The sequence below is a fragment of the Pinus tabuliformis genome, chromosome J, assembly GCF_031772625.1.
Source record: "Pinus tabuliformis cultivar Carrire ecotype Pingquan chromosome J, CPIR1, whole genome shotgun sequence".
Lineage (NCBI taxonomy): Eukaryota > Viridiplantae > Streptophyta > Pinopsida > Pinales > Pinaceae > Pinus > Pinus tabuliformis.
This window is the reverse complement of record NC_142295.1, coordinates 983,349,575-983,373,677: the sequence shown is the minus strand read 5'-3', so window position 1 is coordinate 983,373,677 and position 24,103 is coordinate 983,349,575. Positions and strand designations below refer to the sequence as shown.

At 34.8% G+C, this 24,103-nt stretch overlaps 1 protein-coding gene across 1 annotated transcript in view; it reads right to left on the bottom strand.

The window, feature by feature from the left end:
• APX6 (ascorbate peroxidase 6) overlaps positions 1 to 24,103 on the bottom strand; it is a 320,621-nt gene that overhangs the window by 26,757 nt on the left and 269,761 nt on the right. The gene's annotated exons all lie outside the window — the stretch shown is intronic.

Here is a 24,103-nt window from a genome sequence, read left to right as displayed (position 1 = left end):
AGACTTCTTCCCCATTTGCCCTAAATTCGTTGCTTCGAAGGAGCTCTGCACAGGAGATAAAATGAACGCAATGTGGACAATAGGTGGCGCAAACCAAATATGAAAGAGTTATATCAATCAATGAATAATGGAAGACTAACATAAGGTGGCCGCGGATACAATCTCTGAAGAGATTTTGGCATCACTGCTTCATTAATTGGCCGTTTAAACCTGTCAATCATTTAAATGCTCATCATATCGTTTATTGGCCGAATAATTCATTTAAGCGTGGCTTTGATGTTTTGGCGGTTGGGCGTAAGTGAATCACTATCGGGAAGAGAAAGGCCTTTAATACTAATTAAACATAATATATCTCAGCGTTATCAATCTTTTTTGAAAGTTGCGCCTAGCTTTATCACAATCGGCGATCGGAGGAATGCTTAAGTTGTTATATTGGTGTCCTTTCGAAATCTCCGATTGCCGATAGCGATATCGCCAATTCGCATCGGGAGTTTTTAGAAGAGGGATTTTAGTTGCATGCATGTTACATTCCCCGATCGCCGATAGCGATGTCGCATCGAAGCAAAAAGAGGGGCCTTTTGTTATGATCACTTGCCTTCCCGATATCCGATAGTTATTCGCGCTTGTCGCATCGGGGAAAACCAATGGGTCTTTTGTTATGCATCCTTTGTTATTGCGATATGCGATCTTGTGATCGCTTTATCGCAATAATAAAGGATTATTCATTTTTTTATTATAAGACCGATTATGTGTTTTCTCAAAAGGTTTATAATGTTTTATTTCTTTTCGGACCTTTTGAGGAATGATAAGTTGATACCAATTTAATCTAAAAGGGACCAATTTCATATTATAGTTTTGAAAGTAAAAATTTTATGAAATGGCGAGTTGTTGTACAACACAACAATTGGCGATTCGCTGGGAGAAACAGTTATCTCTGAGAAATATTGAAATACTTAGACTTTATTTGAATAGGAATCTTATCAAAGAGGAAAATTCTAATATAACTAGGTATACATACATTCTAAATAAAATAAGAGCTATTTTTGCTAATTCCTTCTCTTGTTAAAATTAGATACATTCTAAGTTTTAAATTGGCCTCTATTGGTTGATAATGATAAAACAGAAAACCTTTCCAACTTAGCCTTTTTAATTGACTATTTTGTCATAGGTAGAGTCTCTGCTGCCAGCAAACGTTCATAGTTTCGACAATGATACCTTTTAACCATTTGACTGTCCATTATCCCATCCATTTCAGAGTATGATTAAAAGAATGAATTCAAAATATGCTTTCATATTTTGTATTTCTTTTTTTTCCTTTTCTATTATTTTGTAAGATAAAAAGCCATTGTCCTGGTTTGGTGGCCAGCTGTTTGACAATGCCATTCACTGGTAGTAATCTAACCGAACAAGCTGGCTCGTGATGAGACCCCTTGTCTTATAATTATAAGCCATTACCCTGTTTTGGTATGCAGTGTTGGTAATGTCGGTTAAACTATTTTCCAATGATCATGGTAAGCAGGCTTGTAATAAGACCCCTTATCTTTTATATCAAATATTTTAGAATTACACTCTGAGTAATCATAAACTTTGATGGATGGGATGGACAATTTTCTCCTTAAAAGAGAATGGATGACAGGGTAAGAGTTGAAGATGCTAAGATTGAATTAGTTTCTGTTTTGATATTGATAACCTTTTTGTGGCCAATTTGAAAACCATAAAATGATTTATAATACTTCTAAATCTTGAGAAGATTTCAGAAAAATGAAATGGGGTTTCAGAATGTGAATATACCTAATTTCCTAGAAATTGTCCCTTTTGTTTAAGGCTTCTATTTTAAAACTAAACATCAAAACTATTTCTTTTGAGCAACTTTTCAATATAGCAAAGGCCAATGGAAGATATCTTACAACTTTATTTCCTAATGGTCCTACAAACTACAAATTCCACTGAACTTAAAAAGGGAGAAGGGGTTACCTCCTCAATTGAAGAATTTCTTTAAGATGAGGCCATTAACAAGAAGAGAATCTCTCTTACCTGATAAATCTTGTAATATGAATGTCGAATGGCCTATCTTCTCGCAGATCTGAAATGGTCCAAGCCACATTTTCTGGAACTTGGTGTGTTTTCATTTATCCTCATGGGCTTTGTCCCATTTCAGAACTAGATCACCAACCTGCAACTGTTTTGAACTGGATGAAGTTGAATCAAAAGATGACTTGATAATTTGTTGATGTTTTGCATGAGTAATTTTGGCCTTTTCACTTTCTTCTTCTAATATTAAGATTTGATCATGTCTAAGTTGAATAGAAGAAGAGGGGCTTTCTTCAATAAACTTAACTAGGGCTAGAGAAGGAAGCACTAGATTTGTTGGTAGCATTGTTTCTTTCCCATATACAAGGTTGAATGGAGAAGTACCTATGGAAGCCTTCTGCGTTATTCTATCAGCCCATAGTGCGAATATTAAAGATTTGTGCCAGTTTTTATGATTCTGTTCAATAGCTCGCTTAATAATTTTAACTAGATTTTTATTGGTAGATTCTGCTAAGCCATTACCCTGGGGATAGTAATTTGCAGAATATATCAGTTTAAACCCTCTTTTAATAGTGAACTCAAACATAGCATTTCCAGATAAATAAGATGCATTATCGAAAACAAGAGCATTTGGGACACCAAACCTGGTAATGATGAATTGATCTATGAATTCCATAATTGCCTCAGAATTTGTTGTATTTAAAGGAATCACTTCAACCCACTTAGTAAAGTAATCAGTGGCAGTAAGAATATACTTATGCTGTTTGGATGAATGTGGAGTGATTTCTCCAATGATGTCCAATCCCCATTGCTCAAATGTTTGTTCAATGTTGACTGGTTGCAAAGAAAAAGCTGGTTTTCTTTGTCTTCCACTGGAAGTTTGACAACTTCGGCATTTCCTTACATATTCATGAGCATCTCTGAACAAGGTGGGCCAATAGTATCCAGCATGAATGATTTTGTGGGTTGTTGTGTCAGCTCCAAAATGTCCTCCTGTTGGTCCATCATGTAGTTCCTGCAAAACCTTTTGTGCTTCAGGTTTTTCTAGGCATCTTAATAAAATCGAATCATAATTTTGCCTAAAAGGTACATCATCAATGATTGTGAAGTTTTTTGCTTTTAATCTAATGGCCCGTTTGTTTTTATAGGACAGGTTAGGAGGTGCATATCCATTTTTCAAATAAAAGATCAAGTCTGCATATTGCGATTCAGAATCAGTAATACTTATCTGGTTGATTTCTTCAATATGTTCTGTATCACCTGGTTCTTGAATGTTGGATGCTCCTGCTAATAACCTGCAAAAACCTTGGCCTCTAACAATCTTTGCTGGCTTGATTTCCAAGTCATATTCTTGAAGTGTTGTAACCCAGTTTGCCCTTTTTTCACCTAATTCCCTTTGGATTAGTAATTGCCTTACTGCAGGAAAAGGAACTATAACTTTTGTATGGGCTTTTAAAAGAAAGGGTTTGTAATGTTTGACAACTTTATACACAACAAAGGCTTGTTTTTCAACTTCGGAATAATTTAGTTCAGCACCCTGCAGATTTGAACTATAAAATGAAATCGGTGCTTCCAAGTTGTGATCATTAATCTAAGTGAGTACTGCTGCATAAGATGAATCGGATGCGATAATATACAATGTGAAATGAGTTAGAAAAATTACGAGTGTTTAAAGCAGGGGCATTGATTATTGATTGTTTGATTGAATCAAATGCTTCCTTTTCTGCATATCCCCATCTAAACACTGAATTTTTCTTAATCATAGTTTGTAATGGTAAAATGATGTGGGAAAAGTCAGGAACAAATCTCTTGACAAAGTTAATTTGACCTAAAAATGACTGCATGGATTTTTTATTATGAGGAAAAGGAATTTCAGATATTTCTTTAATCCTATTCGGATCAATATAAATACCATCTTTGAAAACGATAAAGCCCAAGAGCTTTCCTTGATTAAGAGCAAAGAATGATTTTTTGGGATTGAGTGAGATACCATACCTTTTGCAGCGTTCAAAGATTTGATTTAAATCATGCAAATGATTGGATCTCTTATTGGAAAATACAGTAATATCATCTAAATAGACAACTACTGTTTTGTTGATCAATCCTTTGAAAGCTATATCCATCGCTCTTTGGAACGTGGCTCCTGCATTAATAAGTCCAAAAGGCATTTTCTGATAAGTGTAAGTTCCCCGTTTCGTTATGAAGGTAGTTTTGAGTCTGTCATTAGGATGGACCAAAATTTGGTTATATCCTGAAAAACCATCTAAAAAGGACATTAACTCAGAACCTGCTACTGAATGGAGTATCTGCTCCATAGTAGGTAATGGGAAATTATCTTTTTGGCTTGCCTTATTCAGATTTCTGAAATCTATACAAATCCTGACGTCGCCATTTTTCTTCCTAACAAGGACCATATTGGAAACCCAGTTTGAGTGCTGAACGGGAAAAATAATCTTAGCTTTCAAGAGTTTATTGAGTTCTGATTTTATTTGACTCTCTAAGTTCGGATGTATTTTTCTCAACTTTTGTTGAACTGGTTTTTGTTCGAAAAACATTGGAATGGTATGCTGGGTGATAGATGCATCGTATGTTTTTAAACCGTCATATTTCCAAGCGAAGACATGTTTATTTTTTCTTAATAATCTAATGAATGCTATCCTTTCTTCCATAGAAAGTCCTAATCCCAAATTAATGTTTTGAGGATTCTGCTCAGTGCCAAGATTTATCAATTCAAATCTTAAGGTGGAACTTTGGATCTTTGCATTGGTCACTTGTTTAAACTTGTCTTTAATATCGTAAAGATCCTCAAGTTTAACCACAGGTTTTGGTATTGAGTTTTCCTCGTGCTTTTCTTTCATCTGAAGATCATGCTCGCTCTCCTCAATGATCTAATCATCGTAGGACTTGTCGGAAGTCAAAAAATGTAAGATGTCTTCATCGTGATTGAACACTCGCCAATTAGTGACATTGTCAGGAATCGATGGTCTAAAAAGTAACTCTACTGAAAATCTATTTGGGCTATAATCTTTGAAAGGTAGGAGTTTGGAAGCAACATTGGCTAGCAAGTCAGCTGCTGAATTCTGAGACCTAGGGATAGGAGAAATATTGAATGCTAAAAATTGAGAGGTGAGTTCTTGTACCAACGACTGATAATATTTGAGATGGCTAGAAAGACAATGAATTGTATTTCTCACCTGTTTAATGACAATTTCTGAATCACCAAACACTTTTAAATATTGAACCTTGAGGCCAATCGCTTTGTATAGTCCTTGAACTAAGGCTTCGTACTCAACTGTATTATTCGTGCATTCAAATTCCAACCTACAGGACAACATCGTTTTTTTTCCCTTAGGGCTAACCAAAATACATCCTGCTCCCAAGCCTTCGCTAGACTTAGACCCATCAAAATATAGTGACCAAAATAAAGAATTATCAACAATTTTATTTACGGTTTCCTCAGTAACATTAAAACATCTTGACCTATCTGTTTGTGAAAAATTTCCAATCTGAGACGTAAAATTGTTTACTGAGAAAGGAGATGGTTGGGCGGTGAAGTTGCCAAATAATGATTCAGATGAATAATTCCCAAATATATTGTTATTAAATGCTATTGGTTGATTCTCTTGTTCAAATTCTGTAACAATATGGGTCATATGTTTTTCCCGATTGATTTTTATTTGATTTGGCTTTCCCTTGTAGGGTAGCCACATATGGGACCAATCGGTAGAAATATACCCATGGAGCTTCTCAGACCAATCCCTACTCAAGATTAAACCATAAAACTCAGGTATATCAGCGATTAAGATATCAATTCTTTGAACTACTCATGGATCAGCCGATAACCTGATAGTTATAGAGTTAATTTCCCCTAAAACCTGGACTTTGGTTCTATCTAACTACACAATGTGAATTGCGGACTTTTGGGGCTCAATGTTCAGTTTGGAACAAACTGAAGCTGGCATTATATTAGAGGATGCCCCTGAGTCAATCAAACAATTGTGTAGATTTCGATTATAAATCTCGTAGGTTAAGAGGAAAGGAAGAGTATGGGAATTTGATCTGTCTCCAATCAAAATCGTATCAGTAGCTTCAACCCTACCAGAAGGTGGTTGACCTGAATCATTTGCAGCTTTAGCACTAGGAAGAGGTGAAGAAGGAACGACATTCAATTCCTTGAGAAGCAATTTCTGCTGATGTTTTAGTTTGCTAAGTTCAAACATGGTAATGTTTGCCTTAGTCTTCTTCATATCATCAACAATATTGTAATCCATTGAATCCGATACTACCAACGTTTTAGATGTTGAAGGTATATTTGAGGATGAAAGTTGGTTTTGCAGTACTGTTGCAGCTGGCTTCTTTGTGGAAACCTTTTCCTTTGTAGTAGTAGCACCTGCACTTCTTTTCTTTGAACCTGCCTGGACAGGTTCAGGGGCACCTTTACTCCTAGTAGTCACAAGAAAAGCTTCTTGTTCTTTTTCTGTATCGGAGTTAGGTAATATGAAGTCCCACATTTCATGGCATTCAACAACTTCCTCTTCTTCATCAGTTGGTGAAATTGTTTCATCTTCTTCTTCTTCTTCTTCAGGATCTGCATCTGCATTAGATATAACATTTGGTGGTTTTGATTCGGTTTTCTTGAAATTTCTAAAGGGCCTTTTTGTTGAGGGTTCCGCTACTTGTTTTTTGATTTCAACCATTTCATTTGAAAAAGTCTTGAGGACCTTTTGTAGACCCTCCATATCATATGGATCTTTAGGGGTTTTCTTCTTTGAATCATCTTTAAAAGAAACTTTTTTGGATTTTCTATCTTCAAGAGCAGCTTTCTTTTCTAGAGCATTAATACGTTTCTCCACAGCAAGTGCTTCTTTCATGTTTTTAGCTAAAGTTGGTTTTCCAGCCTTGTATACGAAGATAGCTATATTAGCAGGTAGAGCAGTTATATACCATTCGCTTCTGATTTGCTCACTTGGTTTGGAGGCCGTTGGGATCTTATTCAAGAGTTTATTGAATCGCGAATTGAATTCTTTAATCGGTTCCCTATGCTCTATCCTAAGATTGGAGAGATCATTAATTAATGTGGCTAAAGATCTATCATCACCATACTTAGTAAGAAACTGTTCTTGGCAAATGTTCCAACTGGTAATGGATCCAGAGGGCAGGGAAAAATACCAAGATCCCGCTGATCCTTGCAAAGTATAAGGGAAAAGCCTAACGACAACATCTTCCTCTGTTACTCCTTTCAAATTAACTGATAACATGAAGTTATTAATATGTTCTTCAACTTGTATTCCATCATCTGGGTTAAACTTGGGTAGCCATTTTTCAGGAGCATCAGGAAATGCATGTAATGGTGCAGGCATATTGACCACACCAGGTCTATTCCATGGATTTGCCATTGAAACACCAGTAGTGGATGAGATTGCTGATGAAATTCCAGATGTTTGGGAAGGAATTGATATTAGGGATTGAGCCGGTTGGGATGTTGAAGTTCCTAATCCCTGATGAACAACAATATGTAATGAGGGAGTGGATGGTTGACTTCGCACTTGGGAAGATGAGATGGAGGATGTGGATGAAAATGCTTCACTGTCAGAACCTTCAGTGTTCTTCTTTGCCCTTTTCCTTTTAGGTAAGGGCAACTCAGTAGGTTCGATACCGAGCTTTCCGCTCTGAAGTCTAGTGAGAGGATGAGGTAGATTGAATTGCGAAGTCTCACTGCGTTGAGATACCTCAGATTTCTGTGGTGACATCGAGAAGCCTTGAAGTTTATGGATGAATAACTGAACTTCAGGGGATTCAGGACTTAATAGTTCTGGAGTATTGTGGGTTTGAGCAGTGGTAGTTGATTCCTCTTCTTCTCGCTTGGATACTAGAGAACCAACATGCAATTGGGAAGTACGAGGTGATGTGGAGGGAGATTTGCTCTCAGAATGGTCTGTAGATTTAGGTTTTCTCGCCATTCACAGTTCAAGCCCTCCTTCTAGCGCCAAAAATGTTGATGCCCCGAAAATCGTTGCATCAACATTGAGGATAACCACCCGGTCCGGACCTTAATACAACGCATTTTCCGTTTGGGATGGTGGTTCCGACTGGATATAATGGGACCAGTTTCCCAGTAATGAATAAAAAGGGGATGGATGAGTGATTGGTTTTCTAATAAATGATAATGAATGGATGACTTAATCTAAAAAGCGAAAATACAAATGACTATTCTATCCCGGGAAGCTTCTATTCTTAAGTGCAACGCTTGATGATCTCTGTTCATCAATAGGCATATAGATGACTCTATTCAATAAACATAGACATTCATTCACATAATAATTGCTTTGTTCAAATAGTTGAACAAAGTAATTAATAAAACATTGTTACACTTATCTTTTTATATTACTGATACATGTATGATTAGAAAAAAAAGCATGCTGTAAACATCCAATAGTGGAAAGTATAGAGAACGCTGTTAAAACACATGCATATATTCAATAATAGCAAGAGTGATAAAATAACAATTCACATAAAAAGAATGAATTCAGACATAGATAGTAGTACCATATGAGCTGCAAATCATTCCCAACATCAATCGCAATTCGAATCCCTTCTTCCGACTCAGAAATACTTTTAGATAAAGGCAGTCATGCACATCCACATAAAAGCTTCGTTATCAAAATTGGAATAATTGGCCCAGTTTTTATAAAAAATATATATCTGAAGTACAGTAGTGTAACTTCAGGTTTAAGTCATATACAAAAACTTACGACCCTTTCCAATGCATTGAAAGGGTCTATAAATACTTGATTAAACTAACTAACTACAAAATTAAAATGCTACTTAATTGGTACAACTTGATCTTGAATATCTTCCCCATAGCAATCTGGCAGTCGGCAGCATGATTCATCACTCTGGCTGTTTGCCTTTTGACCTGAGTTGGCATATCGCTAGCATTGGTTCCACTTCTTGAGAGCGGCTAAGACGAGAATTAAGTTGAGCAGCATAGGTGGCATCTTGCATATCGGGAATGATACACCCGATTGCATCTGTTAGGCACTTGAGAGCAGCTTTCTGGCTGTATGGTTTTACTAGGAACAACCAATAGGTGTCCCAAGTTAAACTGTTAATACCTGCGATCAATCTCCCATTCTTTTCCAGCTCTTGATAACATGATTGCTCCAATGTTTTAGCCGATAGTAATTTACCTGATGTACACTGAGAGATCATATTAGATAAATAGAGAGTATCATTAATTAACTCAACCAAATTATTTGTGGTTAATTTGCATCTAGAAACTGCTCTATCTGCCTTCATTAACTGGCACTGCCATTCCATAAATAGGATTTCTTTATGGGATTCTAAGATTTTTGGCAAATTTGCTGCCTGTCCCTCATCAGTGTCTTGCCAATCAAGAAAATTTGTCAAGGTCTCATCGGCCTGCTCTAAGTCTTGTCTAGCATCGACTGATTTATCGATTATTGATACTGTTATGTCACACAGGGGTTCCACTTGAGCACTTTTCTAACATAATAATCTTATTTGTGTTACCAATGCCTTGTTAATCTGTAGTGCTTCTGCTCTAAACTCGGCAGGCTGCGGAAGATTCTTGAACTTCTCTATTTGACCTGATAATGGAGCAATTTGCTCATCTTTTGTCTTTACCATCTGTTCATTCATTGCTTCCAATTTTGCTAATGCTTCCGACAGTTCTTTCTACTTTTTAATTGCACTCGAATCGATCCTTTGTTTCTCTTCATGCAACTGCTTATTCAATTGATTATTTATCTGTTGCTGCGTGGACAATTGTTGTTCTAATTGTTCTACTTTCTGTTGTGCCTCCAATAGCTGTGCTTGCAGCGAAGCGATTGCCTGGTCCTTTTCTTTTAACAAATTACTCACTTCTGATGCCTTGTCCATGGTGGCCGCCGAATAGGCTCCAGCATATTGGGACAATTTTTTTAGGTCATCAGAAGGATCAAACTCCTCCTTCCAAACCACGTTGGTTGTCACTGTTTGTTCAGGGAACAGGGAAGGTTGATCAATCCTTCTCCTTTTCCGTTGTCGCTTTACTACGGCCCTGTGCTTTGGGCTGTAAAAGACATCCAATGGAGGTATATCCTCCACTTGCAAAATGATTTGATCCGAAGGATCTTTGGGAATTATTTCTATGTCTGTAGTAGGGGGTAGACTGCTGGTTCCACTTGGAACCTCTTTTGATGCTGTATCCTGTGTATCAGCCGCTTTGGATGTATCGGCTTCTTTTGAGCTTTCTAGATTTCTTATGATTGAATCGAATTGCTGCCATTCCTGGAGCAACTTTGGGTCAATTTGGGCATCGACATTCACGTCCGTGCTGCTCTGCTCCTGCTGCCTTTTCTGTTCCTCTTCACATATCCTCTCTTGTTCTTTCCTCTGGAGTTCCTCCTGCTCTCTTGTTTGGACTTCTCCAGCAATTTCTGATGTAGCAAGAGGTTCGTTGGTAAGTCGTTGTTCAGGCTCGCTTCACTGTGTCATCGGGGCCGTTGCTAACAAATCTAGAGGTAGAGTTTGCAACCTCTACTCTCTAAGTCTGTTAAATTGGACTAACCCATCGTCGTGATATCTCATTCTAGCTAGCGTTTGAACCTGAAATAATGACTCAGCCGAGGAGAATAGGTCATCAAACTCATCTTCTTTATGTTCAAATTTAGTGAGTTTTGCCTGTTCAAGTGCATTATAGACGACTTTGTTTGGATCAAATCGTCTGTTAGGAAGAGTGGTGAGATTCAGTGTATTTATCTTTTCTGCTTCTTTCTCTGCATGTTTGTAGTCATGCAGAGTGTAAATGCCACACCTTAGAGGAAAAGGAGGCCAGATGTGGAAGCTGAAGCTGTTCCAGATTTCTTAGACTTCTTCCCCATTTTGCCTAAATTCGCTGCTTCGGAGGAGCTCTGCACAGGAGATAAAATGAACATAATGCAGAGAATAGGTGGCGCAAACCAAATATGAAAGAGTTATATCAATCAATGAATAATGGAAGACTAACATAAGGTGGCCGCGGATACAATCTCTAAAGAGATTTTGGCATCACTGCTTCATTAATTGGCCGTTTAAACCTGTCAATCATTTAAATGCTCATCATATCGTTTATTGGCCGAATAATTCATTTAAGCATGGCTTTGATGTTTTGGCGGTTGGGCGTAAGTGAATCACTATCGGGAAGAGAAAGGCCTTTAATACTAATTAAACATAATATATCCCAGCCTTATCAATCCTTTTTGAAAGTTGCGCCTAGCTTTATCGCAATCGGCGATCGGAGGAATGCTTAAGTTGTTATATTGGTGTCCTTTCGAAATCCCCGATCGCCGATAGCGATATCGCCAATTCGCATCGGGAGTTTTTAGAAGAGGGCTTTTAATTGCATGCATGTTACATTCCCTGATCGCTGATAGCGATATCGCATCGGAGCAAAGAGAGGGGCCTTTTGTTATGACCGCTTTCCTTCCCGATATCCGATAGTTATTCGCGCTTGTCGCATCGGGGAAAACCAATGGGCCTTTTGTTATGCATCCTTTGTTATTGCGATATGTGATCTTGCGATCGCTTTATCGCAATAATAAAGGATTATTCATTTTTTTATTATAAGACCGATTATGTGTTTTCTCAAAAGGTTTATAATGTTTTATTTCTTTTCGGACCTTTTGAGGAATGATAAGTTGATACTAATTTAGTCTAAAAGGGACCCATTTCATATTATAGTTTTGAAAGTAAAAATTTTATGAAATGGGGGGTTGTTGTCTAGCACAACAAATCCTAAGCCATAAATTTAATTAATTAGAGTCAAAATTAAAATCTAGAAGAAATTAAATTCTCAAAGTGGAAAAATTCGTATGGTATCAAATAAATTAACTTTTGGAGGTCCCTTAGCAAGGGAATATTGGAAATTTCAAGAAAAAATGGACCCTTGGACGTTGGCAGTTAAGTCAATGTCAATTTTTTGACGAAAATGACTGAAAATAATTAATTTTGAGCTAATAAAAAATGGTTAAATGAAAATTTCGAAAATTCCTCAAAAATAAATATTTTTGACAGTGGAGATTAAAAGATGATCAACTATTTTTCGATGACCGAGATTATTTTGATGAGGATCAAGCCAACTAGCCGTTATTTTTCCACTTGGAAGCTTTATTTATATATATGAATCATTTATGTCTAAAGCCATAAGATGTTTGGCTAAGAAAATTCTGCAAAAAAATTGATGTAATGCTATTGTCTCGTTGGGAACGTTTTTTGAATCATAATAAATATTTGGGGTGTAATTCATGGTATTTATTGTCTACTAATTTGTGGTATGTGTTGGGTACGAGCTTTCCTATATGGTGCTTAAAATTTTAAAAGTTTGTTTATTCATTAGATGATGATAAGAGCATTTTATTGGTAGATTTTGGATCTATCTTATGTTATCTGATTTGTCATATGTAAAAAAATATTTCTTGAAGAAAATATATAGTGTTTACAGGTTCCCGAGTCCTTGGACTTCAAGTTCACAAATCGTGAACATAAACTTACCTTGTTTGGAATTCAAATATTTTTATGGTTTATCTAACATCACTAAGGCTGTAGCTTGCATTTATTTTCCAAAGTATACTTAGCCATTTATAAAAAAAACTCTAAAAAACATTATTTCTCAAATTCTTTTTAAAAACATTGTATATTTGTACATTTGTAAATAAATTTGTATAATAATATTTTGTAAATTATTTTTTCTAACTGGGTTTTTTGGTTTTGAGTTTTTTGTATACATTGGGGTTTTGGGATCTTGTAATTTTATTTGCGCACGTAAACTCCGAGCTAGATCTAGAGATTTTCAAGAGTTTCAATCCTTGAAATATGTTTATGAGGGTTTCTAGAGGTGGATCTAGGTCTAGGAAGGCAAGATCAGCCATATTTTTTCTCTCCAAGCTCAGAGTTCAAGCCCAAGGATAAGGCATCAACCCTCAGGAAAAACAATTGTGGCATTTTTTGGCAAATTTTGGGAATCTAAAGAAAAGTTAAAATTCGACAAGGTTTTGAGGAATTTTTTCTAGCCCTGTAGGCCTAATGTGGCCCCTTTAACATTGGTCGTGGGCCTTCTTCCCTTATCATGGCCTTCTGCTTTTCACTCCTTCCCTACCGCAAGACTAAAGGCCTCGTTCCCTACATCGTCATCCCTCGATCCCCTCTCTCTTGCCTCCTCCACCCTACACTTGCCCTCACTCCCTTCGCTATGGCTTTACCTTACCTCCTTCCACTCTCCCAACCTTCCACTCTCCCTTATCCCTCCATGGTCCTCTTCCATCCCTCTGCTCCCTCATGACTGCCCTCCCTTGGCCTATCGCAGCTCCTTTGGGCCTTTGTGTGCTCTCCTCTCTCCCTATCCTCTTCGTTGGCCCTTCCATCCTCCTTTATGGGCTTACCTATATCCTCTGTTGTCTCCTTTTTCCTCTCGTCCAACTCCTTTCCCACTACTGCAAGCCTAAAGGCCTTGACTTCTAGGGCTATAGGCCTTCCTTGTCTTACATGACAATCCTTAATGCCCCTCCCAGCCTTACGACAGGCCCATCATGCCTCTTCCTAATCCTCATCTACCTCTTTAATGTCATTTTAATTCTGAAACTTATCTCTGAAGGTTTGCAGTGATTTTCAAACAGGTTTTGGGCAAGTGATTATGATTGCAGGTTACCCAGCTAGTGGAGGATTCGTGGGCAAGTGGCCAATCTCCTCCTAAATCCTGAGCCTACAGGTTTGGTATTTCTAACTCTCATGAATCCTCATTGTTCTGTCACATCCATTTGAAAATTACATTGACAATGTGTTGTAGGGAAAACCCAACACCTCCCATTATTGACTTATTGACTCAAATAATGGGGACCCTTTTATAAATTTTTGGCTAAACATCTTTAATGATTTTCATTTAAGTTAATTGTCTTACAATTTTATCATTTTTTTATTCTATTTTCATCGGATTTATGTTTTGATTGTTTCATTTAATCCAACTTTTCACAAGCTTTCCATCAATACTTGTTTCGTCTCATTTGGTCAACCAATTTGTAGATGACACTCCTTTGAAGTATGATCGTTTTTTCGCATGGACTAAAAATGCAAATAAATGTATAATATTTCAATTTTTGTAATTAATTGAGTTCAATAGTCATTCATTGTAAATATTGACTTTTATTAATTTTTCATCTTTTCATTAACGGTCCTACAAAATGACCCAGCTAAATCATACAATGTATGAAACATGTTTCAAAATCTTGGTAATTTGCTCTAATTTATTATTTTAAAACAAATTACCAAGACCAGATTCTTAAAATTGCAAAGTGGCTATAGTCCAATTTGTAGGATTATTAATTCCATGTGGGCCCCACTTCATATCACTTGCTTCCCTCCAAAACTTGTGATTTTAAATATGCGATTAAAAAACATGATCAAAAATTGCGATGCGATATTGCGATTACAATACATCGTAAATCACATATCACAAATACATTTTTTTGTTTTTTTATACAAGGTATTAAAACTCCGATACACGATTTTTGGTTTTATGGAGGTTAAAAAATTTATCCTAAAATTTCTCACACCTTATACCTCCAGGACCTACACCTCCTGGACCTACGTCACCTCACATCACCCTCCACCTTATCCGTCCACCTCACTCACCTCACCATCACCCTCACGTCACACCTTATCACTCCATACTCCACTAATTCTTCACAGTCCACCCTCCTCATCATTATTCCTAATATAATACGTGAATGTTTTTTTTTCCGAAGGTGGCAAAACCTATCAAACTCAGGTGTCAAACCAACAGTGAGGACAACCATCTCTGGCTGCTATCCGCGAATGTCGATTTGACTCATCACCGTTATCAAGGAAAACCACGCCACCTGTAATAACCCGCTGGTGGTCCGTAAGGGAGCAGGCTTTCACTCCTGCCAGATGCCTCTGGGTCTTGGGCCGTTAACCTGTTTCCTTACGTCCGAGGAAGACGAGCTCTTAGCCAAGCAGAAGCAGTTTTACGGCATACTCCAGGCCGAATATAATACGTGAATGTTAAGTGATTTTGTAATTTTGAAATTTTTAATTAATATAATATTATATTAGTATTATAATATTAATTATTAATTATAATTTATATATATATATATTAATATAATACTATTTTAATTAATTATTAAATTAAAAATTTTAATTAATTTTGTTAATTAAATACTTAATAAATATTAATAATGTAGTTATAATTAATTAATAACAACAATTTAATTTAGAAATAGAATTTAATCAAAAAATTCAGATTTTTACCCCAACAACAAAAATTCTAGAATTCTGACAATTTTGATATACCAAATTTAAAACCTCATAAATGGAATTTTACTTGGCCAAATGAGGCTCGAGACGGCTCATTGGAAAGATAGAATCATGAAAAACATTTCTGAGGAGATTTCATTGACAAATCTGATCATTTATTGAGTCTAAAATTTAGCAAAAGATCAAGCTCCGAATTTTTAAATAAAACTAATTTTTCTGAATTTTATTTTCTGCATTTTCATTTGCCCAAGCTTTTCTGAATTCAAATCCATTCGTCAATGATAACCTTGGCCAATTAAATTATCACAAACATCAATAGAAAGTTCAGATTTCCTTTTGAATTATTTATTTAATTGAATTGAATTAAATTTGTTTTAATTCCATATTTAAAATTTTGATTTTATTTTTCCATTTTAATTTTGTTTTGATTTGATTTTACAGGAAAACAGTTGAAGAGATGAGGAGAGCAAGATCTCAGTCAATGAGAAGGCTCCAACAAATACAAGAATGAAATTTTGAGCCAATGAAAATTGATTAAACATATTTCTTTTTCAACAAACTTTCCTATTTTGAATTCCTTTGTAAATATTATAAATAATAGATTGTAGAATGTAATAAGGGCTTCTCTCCTCTGCAATTACGGAATTCTAAAAGCAATTGTGTAATAGGAATTTAGAATTGCAGGTAGGAGTAAAAATCTCAGATCTGAGAATTATTGATGATTTTTCTTTTGCATTCTGAATTATGTATGAAGAGCAGAGTTTGCACTATTGTGGCTTTTGTTTTGAACGCAGAAATTCAAGTATTGTAAAGGACTATTAGAGACCGGCGCTGGGGAAATGGATTCAATAAATTTGTATTTATAATATTATTATTTTAAATGTTGGTTTCATTTTATGATGACAAGAATGTGTAAATTTATTTCATATTTGTTCACTTTTGTCGGCATAGGAATTTGTCTCTATTTTATGTTATTATTTATCTCTGATCTTATAGGCTGAATTCTGATTTCTGAGTAACAATTTACTCAGAAATCTGTCTTTTAATACTGGTTAAATAAATAGTGATACATTGTGAACTTTTTCCGCATATTATTGTTTAATAATTTAAATCACTGATTAAATTATCAAAATAATTCTGCGAACTTATTCTTGAGTATTGTTGGTTGATTATTTCAGTTAAGAGGTTCCTAAATAGAATGTGTTTGGTATTTATAATGTTAGTTAATTGAACAACTGTGTTAGCTTGATATTCATTATAAGCCAGACATATTTAAATCCCAATACTTTAAATATCTTGCTTTTGGTTGGGTTAGATCTATATTTGTCTAATTGAGATAGGATTACGATTTAGTTCATTTTGCTTGCATTATGGAATAAGTCTGCATTTAGGTTAATTTCTACATTCTTTTAAGTCCTCTTCCCAAAGAGGCAAACTTTAATTGTCGCTTGGCTGAGCCCCAAATCATCTTAAGGATCACTTTCTTGCCTAATTAGCAAGAGGGTTGATCTGATGTCTCTTCTCTATTGGTGAATGAAAGTCATATTTTAAAGCCATTGGAGATTGAGAGAAGGTAACTGGACCTAGTTGAACCAGTGAGAATCACCATTTCAAACGGAAAAGGAGTTGCTTTAAGGTCCGGACCGGGTGGTCATCCCCCATGTTGTTAGAACGAATTTCGAAGCTTCAACATTTTGGCACTAGAATGAGGGCCTTTATCACGATGGATTCTCTAACATCTTATTATTTATCACAATGGATTCTCTTTAACTTCCAATTTGGAGTTGTATCCATGGACGTGCATCTTCCAAACTCCACCTGAAGTGGTAAGACTCTTGTCTCAAGTAAAATTTAATGGTAAGAATTTTTTTTTGCTTTTAATCATGCCTTTCAGTTTATTCAAGAATTTTCGAATTATGATTTTCAAGGAATTAATGAAGGCATTTTATGCAAAATCTTTACTCTTACATTCACGTCAAAAGCCAGAAACTGGTGTCGAACTCTCCCAGTTGCCTCAATTCACAACTGGGGTCAATTTGTTAGAATGTTCATTTGTAAATTTAACGACCATAACTATGAACAGGTATGTGATGATTTTAAAGATTTACAAAGATTCGAAAATGAATTTTTGATTGATTTTACCATCAGCTTTCGCTTAAATTATTTGAAATTTAAAATTGAAGAAAACCTACGGATGAGGAATTATTAGATTGCTATGAACATATTTGCTATCTTCCTCCCATTCATAATCCATGTGAAAGTATTTTAAGCTTTGCTCAAACTCCTTTCAGTTATATTAACACAACTGAGAATTCCAATATGAAGATGCAAACAAATGATGATGAAGTGGCCTCTATTATGTACGATCAATTTCTTCATTCAGTGCGCACTTCTTACAGTGTTGATAATGATCAAGATGCACCTTCACATGTAAGTGAATCTCAAACACAAAGCCTGGAGAATTTTACTATTCAAGTGCAAGAAGATACTAGCAATAATCTTGAAGATATTGCTTTGAAATCTGAAAATCAATATGCATTAAATTCAAAAAATCAGAACATAAATAAGCAAGTACAAGTAGTGATCGAAGTTTCTAATAATACACAGCTTGTACAAATTTTTGAATTATTTTCTGATGAGAGAATGCCAAATTCAGGACAGCAAAGCAATATTTTTCAAGAAATCACAAGTACAGAGATGAATGATCTCAAATCTAAAATTTACAATGAGCAGAAAGCGCAAGAATTCCTAAAAAGAGACACTTTTATAACTATTTCTTTTGATTCTCATTTTCCCCTTTATCCTGATATTTTTGTTGATAGCAATTTATCTCCTCTTGACATTAATGATATTTCAAAAAATAGAGAGGTTGATCTTAATGAATTGTCAATTAGTTTTTATCAAGATAGAGAATTAAATATTGATCATTCTTCTAGCATTAATAAACATGTGCTTTATATTCTTTCTTGTTTTGATACATTGGATGAGATTGAAAATAATTCCAATGAATGTTGTGAGGTCATTTATGATAGTTACTTTGACATTGAGGACATGGATTTGTCTACTTCACAATTAGATCCTCATAATCAAAGTCGAATCAAATGTGAATATGAAGAACACTCAAATTCAGAAATTGTTTCAAACGGTTTTCATTTTCAAACAATTAATCATACTCATGATTTCAGCGTTCGAGAAAAAATTCCACTCTATGATTTTTATGATGATCAAGATCTCATTCCTATTCATAGTCATGATTCTCTTTCTAATTCACAAGTTGGTATTAAAAATCATTCGAATTCTAATATTTTGACCAAGTATTGTGAAAAATAAATTATTTTAAATCAATCCCAATTGTGTTGTAACAATAATTGTAACACTAGTGTAAACTATGATTTGATTTTATTAATTTTCCTTCATTTATTTTGTTTAAATTCACATTTGTTTTATGTTTTTAATTTTTGATTTTTAAATAATTTCCGCTGGCATATTGAGCAGCTCAGCGTTCAACACTTAATCGATGTGTTGTCTGAATGGGAAAATGAAGTTTCAGATTCTTATCGTGAACATCAAGAGCTATTTCTCTCCCAATTTCCACTGATGTTCATTTCTTATCGGTTACTTCTACCTTCTCAAAGGCAGTGTTAACAGGAGCGTGTATTTTCACAATATGATCAACAACCTAATTTAATTAATGATCTTTCATTGTATCTAACAGGTTTCCGTCCGTTTTCATAGACCCCTTTGAAAAATATTTGGAAAGTTTTCCTTCACAGAAGATTGTTAATAGTTTAACACTTGCACATAACACTAACATATTTATGCATGCCATTGAATCTAAAATATTATTTTCACAATCTAGCATGTTATCTTCTCTTTTGAATCCCTTCCAATCATCAATAGTAGAAATTCATCAAGGTTTCTATGATCTAATTGAAATTCAATTGGAAAGGGAATTTCAAGAGAATTACTAATGATTGATTTGTACATACATGCAGGAATCAAAATGCTAACATGGTTACATTGGAAATATGATTATACTTAATCATGTTTCCTTCATTAAGTTAGAAATAGGGATAGATTAATTTAAATTATATTTATTTTTTGTTTGCACTTATTTCATATTTCAAATTTTCAATAACGCAAGTAATGAATCTGAGTTCTTCTATGCCTCCCCTTCCATTTTTAGAAAAATGGCTTAGTACATTTTAGAGGTTCTTGAAAAATCAGATCATACATATTTATTAAACTTTTAATTGTCGTGTCTTGCAAAAAAATCATCTCAAAAATCATACAGAAATTCCAAGAATTTGCTACAACTTGACAATTTTGGATTCATAAGTATTTTTGAAAAAGAACTCGCCACCACTCATGTTTTTTGATGTAAATTGGAGGTGGATGCAATTTGGAAAATTCATTAGCATTTTAGATTAAAAAAGTAGGTGACGTTGAACATATGAAAACTTTGAGAAAATTTGGGAGAACTTGAAAACTCATAAGGTAAAATTTTTAGTCAATTTTCTTCTAGGTATACATTTACAGGCTCATCATCATCTATGGTTAGTTTTACTTTTTTCAATGGTAATTCTTTATTCTTATTTTGTTTCTTTTGCAGGTTTTCATTCATTTTGGAGACTTGAAACAAGCAGAGAACTATTTTAAATCTGCAAGACGTTCATGGAAATATTAGTTGTTTTGTCATAATTTGAGGATTCATTAATTTTCCTTATATATTTTATTAAAATTCTGTTTAGACTTTTAAAAACATTATGGGGAAATTTATGTTGGATCATTATAATATTGCAAAACTCCTCATAAGAAAGTCACGATAACATCTTCCTCCGATCGAATAATCCGATGGTTAATCAAATTATTGAATGGAGTTTTTATAGAAAGGAAAATTGAGTTGGGAACTTTTATTTCAAATACTTTAATAACATCCCAATCTCATTGTATTGCCATATAGCATTATCAGAGCATTCCAATGTCGGGACATTTCATATAAAGCATCAATTGAAGTATTGCGATATCCACCAAATTCCGAACATGATAACACATTTAATTCTAGTTCTGAAAGATATCGCATCCATTTATAAATCACAAATTTAGTTGAAGCGCATGTTTTAAAAGTTCTAATGTCCTGGACCCGATATGGCATTTAAATTCAGTTTTAAAATATATCGCATCCACTCATAAAATCGCAATTTTGATTGGGACATACATTTAAAAGTTATGATAATCTGGATCCAATAAGAGATTGAATCCATTTAATAACACTATCACGTCTGTTTTACATCGCATATTGGAGGTTTCCACATAAGAATGCATCAAATATCTCCGATCATACGATACTCCCATCCTCTCCAATCTCTGATAAAAAATTTCATGATATTGCACCATCCATATTGCATCATCCATATCGCAAAATTTGATCATAAGCATTCCCAATAGGAAACTTGCGATATAAGATCCCCGATATAACTTTTTGCCAATCTTTCATATCGTAATTTTTATATCACACGTATAAGATGAACCCACAAATTTGCCACGTCATCCATCACATCCCCGCAATTGCAAAATAATACTGGCGTGTCCTTTTAACAACTCCTATCTTTGCTTCTTCGATTTTGCGATCACTCTATCGCATATATTCACATCGTAATTGCGATATTGCATTTTCACATAGCATATGCCCATATCACAAATTTTCTATCGTAACAAATATATCGCATCACAAAACTCAAATGAAGCCTTGCATTAAGATTCACCGATACGATAAACTCTGAGATATGTTTCTCTGCCATTGTGAATTAACTATCATATATTACTCAATCGCATATTAGCAAAGGTAAAAATTGCAAATTGAAATTTATGCATGAAAAAAAACTTGCGATGCGAAACATCTGATAAGGCATTGTGCTATATAAAAGATTTTAAGGCACTCTTGGGTGATCATTATGGTAATGAAACAATTGATAACAAAATTGCAACATGGTTAGATCATTTTTATTTCTCTTATATTTGAGTTTTAGATATATCACTCTATATTTAATATATGAAATTCAAGACCTCCATACCTACACATTTGTATTTCATTATCTCGGATTTGGTCTTAATTCTGAAATATTTATGAAAACCATGGAGTTGATATGAAACTTGTAATATTATGAGAACATTCACCGTTGTGATTCATTAAATAACATCCTTTCTTTCTCATCTCTGATGAATTCAGTTCACTGCAGATTCCTGGAACATGAAACATTGTTTTCTTATAGTTTGTTGCTTGTTTTAGTTCAAATTTAATATGTGATGATTGTGGGTTAATAAGATTTCAACTAGTTCAACTTCTTCATGCTTTTAATTCTAATTAAAGTAAGAAGTTAGCTAGTATTGGAGAAAATGATATTTTTCAAGTAATATTAAATGCAATTCTCCAATGGTAAGTCTCATGTACCCATTCTCATTACTTTACTTTTGTTTTTAGTTTTGTTTTTTAATTTTTGTTGATCTTGAACTCTATTTTTCCAGGTCTTCATGAACCTATTGCGCTCTACCAGATTAGTGTTGAAGTTCATTTTCTTTTGTTTATTTTGCTTTGAGATTTTTTAAAGAAGCAATAATGATGCTCATTCAATCAGTGAAACTGGAGAGTTTATGAACCTTTATAACTATTTCCTTAAACATTTCTTTTGTTAGAAAATGGTTAAAAAGATGCTTTGAAACAAAATATTGACCCCATAAAGAAATTGTTTTGTTATCGCTGAATTTTATCATCACTATTATCAGAAGCCAAAATGCTTATAACTCTGCGAGATAAAATTTATCTAAATCTCAAGAAAAAAAGGAACATTCACATGACTATTTTCTTTTCTTTTTTGTTGAGACATTTGTATAAGTAGTTTTGATGGAGTTTATCTTTTAAATTTGGATTTTTATTTTAGTTTTTGCTTTCGTTAATTTTATTTCGGTTTGTTGATTTCTTTTCTTACCTTAGTTTAGAAATTATTTTTCTTTTCTTTTTAATTTTGATTTCATTTTGGTGACTCTACCATGATTTATATAAAAGGCCTTTTTCCTCGTCTGACAACAATTGACATACATGTGAAATCTCTTAACTCTATCCATTTCAATAAATTTCATTTATCATTAAAGGCATATCCTTATGAAACCATAAGATCATCTGGCTTTAAATAGTTTTCATAGAGGACCATGCATCCTTTCCAAGTGATTGAGTTTACCTTCTCAAGGAAAGAATTGATTTGAGTTTAACACAATGAATCCCTACCACCCCTCCACATAAAAGCCTCTGATTGATAACTGCAGGGAAAGAATTTGGAGCAAACATTATGAAAGTATTATGTCCATTAAACATAAATCTCTATTACCATCCCACCTCTTTCACTCAAATATATTATAAACTACAAGCTTGCAAATATGCTTATCAAAAGAGTGTTTTAAGAAGAAGCATGGGAAATACAAGTAAACTCGTCGGGGTTAGGACGCTCGTTGGCAGCGGGACTAGGCTTGTATGGCATAAAAGACAACTTCGTCGGGATATTGTTCAGGCTCACTGTCAGCGAAGCGATGTCAGAGACAATCATAAAATGGGTACATGCTTTATAAAAAACTATTATCTCTACCTTCTTCTATTTTTTTATTTTTTTTTCCGTGGAAAATAGAGTTCGTAATTTCTATTAAGAAGATGTTAATAGTAATTACATGTTGTAGATGCCGAGGCATATGCTGTAGGGTGGCATGAGCCACGTTACAATGTAGTAAACTGGATATATCATCCAAAAGTGTCGGGGAAATGCTTAAGTAGAATTTCCCTATACTAAGTCCCCAATATACAAAATATAATATAGTATGTCCAAGTCCATATAGTATATACAACTATATGTCCATACAATAAAAACCAAAAATACATATTCTGCTATACAAAAAGTAGCTCCCAAGAAGATAAGGGAACTAGTGAGGGGGAAAACCCCCTATCCAGAGACCGTCAATGTAGGGACGATGATAGAACCTGTGAACCCCATCTGCTGTATGTTCATCAATCTGCCAGTCACCTATAGGCCGATCCGCCGCCTCTTTCGAAAGCTGGTCAGCAGTCGCATTTCTTTCCCTGTAGATATGAGAAACAGTGATCTGGTCAAAATGTGTTTTTAGAAAAACAATTTCTTCCAAGATATGTTCCAAAGTATATGCATGACAGATAGTTTTATTGTTTATCCAATCAATCACTATCTTAGAATCCCCAAAAATTTGAATTTGTCTGCAGTGTTTAGAAAGGGCAAAATATAGGAGGTGTCTCAAAGTGATAAGCTCCGCAAAATTATTCGATCCCGGTCCCAGACCCAGTCTCAAATGAAAATAATGTGTCCCAGTAAGATAAAAGACAATCCCTCCTCCACACCCATGTGGCGGCGCTGCCCCGTCAAAATATGCCCAAGGCATATCCATATTAATGATTTCAGGCTGAATAATTCTAGTACGGATGGGTGAGCTTTCAAATGGAATTTCGTTATATGCAGCACATATAGAAGTCGAGAGAAATTGAAGGTCGACTCTACGGTTCTCAAATATACAGACATTCCTGCTCCGCCAGATGAAACTTGATATCACAGCTGGGAGATTTTGGGCCTTTTCAGAGGCAAACGCAGCCCACCAATTTGCCCAAGCAGACTGAGTGTCCTCGCCATGCCATATCATTCTGATGTTCAGAATCTGTGTGACTTGTTGCCAGATACCTTTAGTAGTC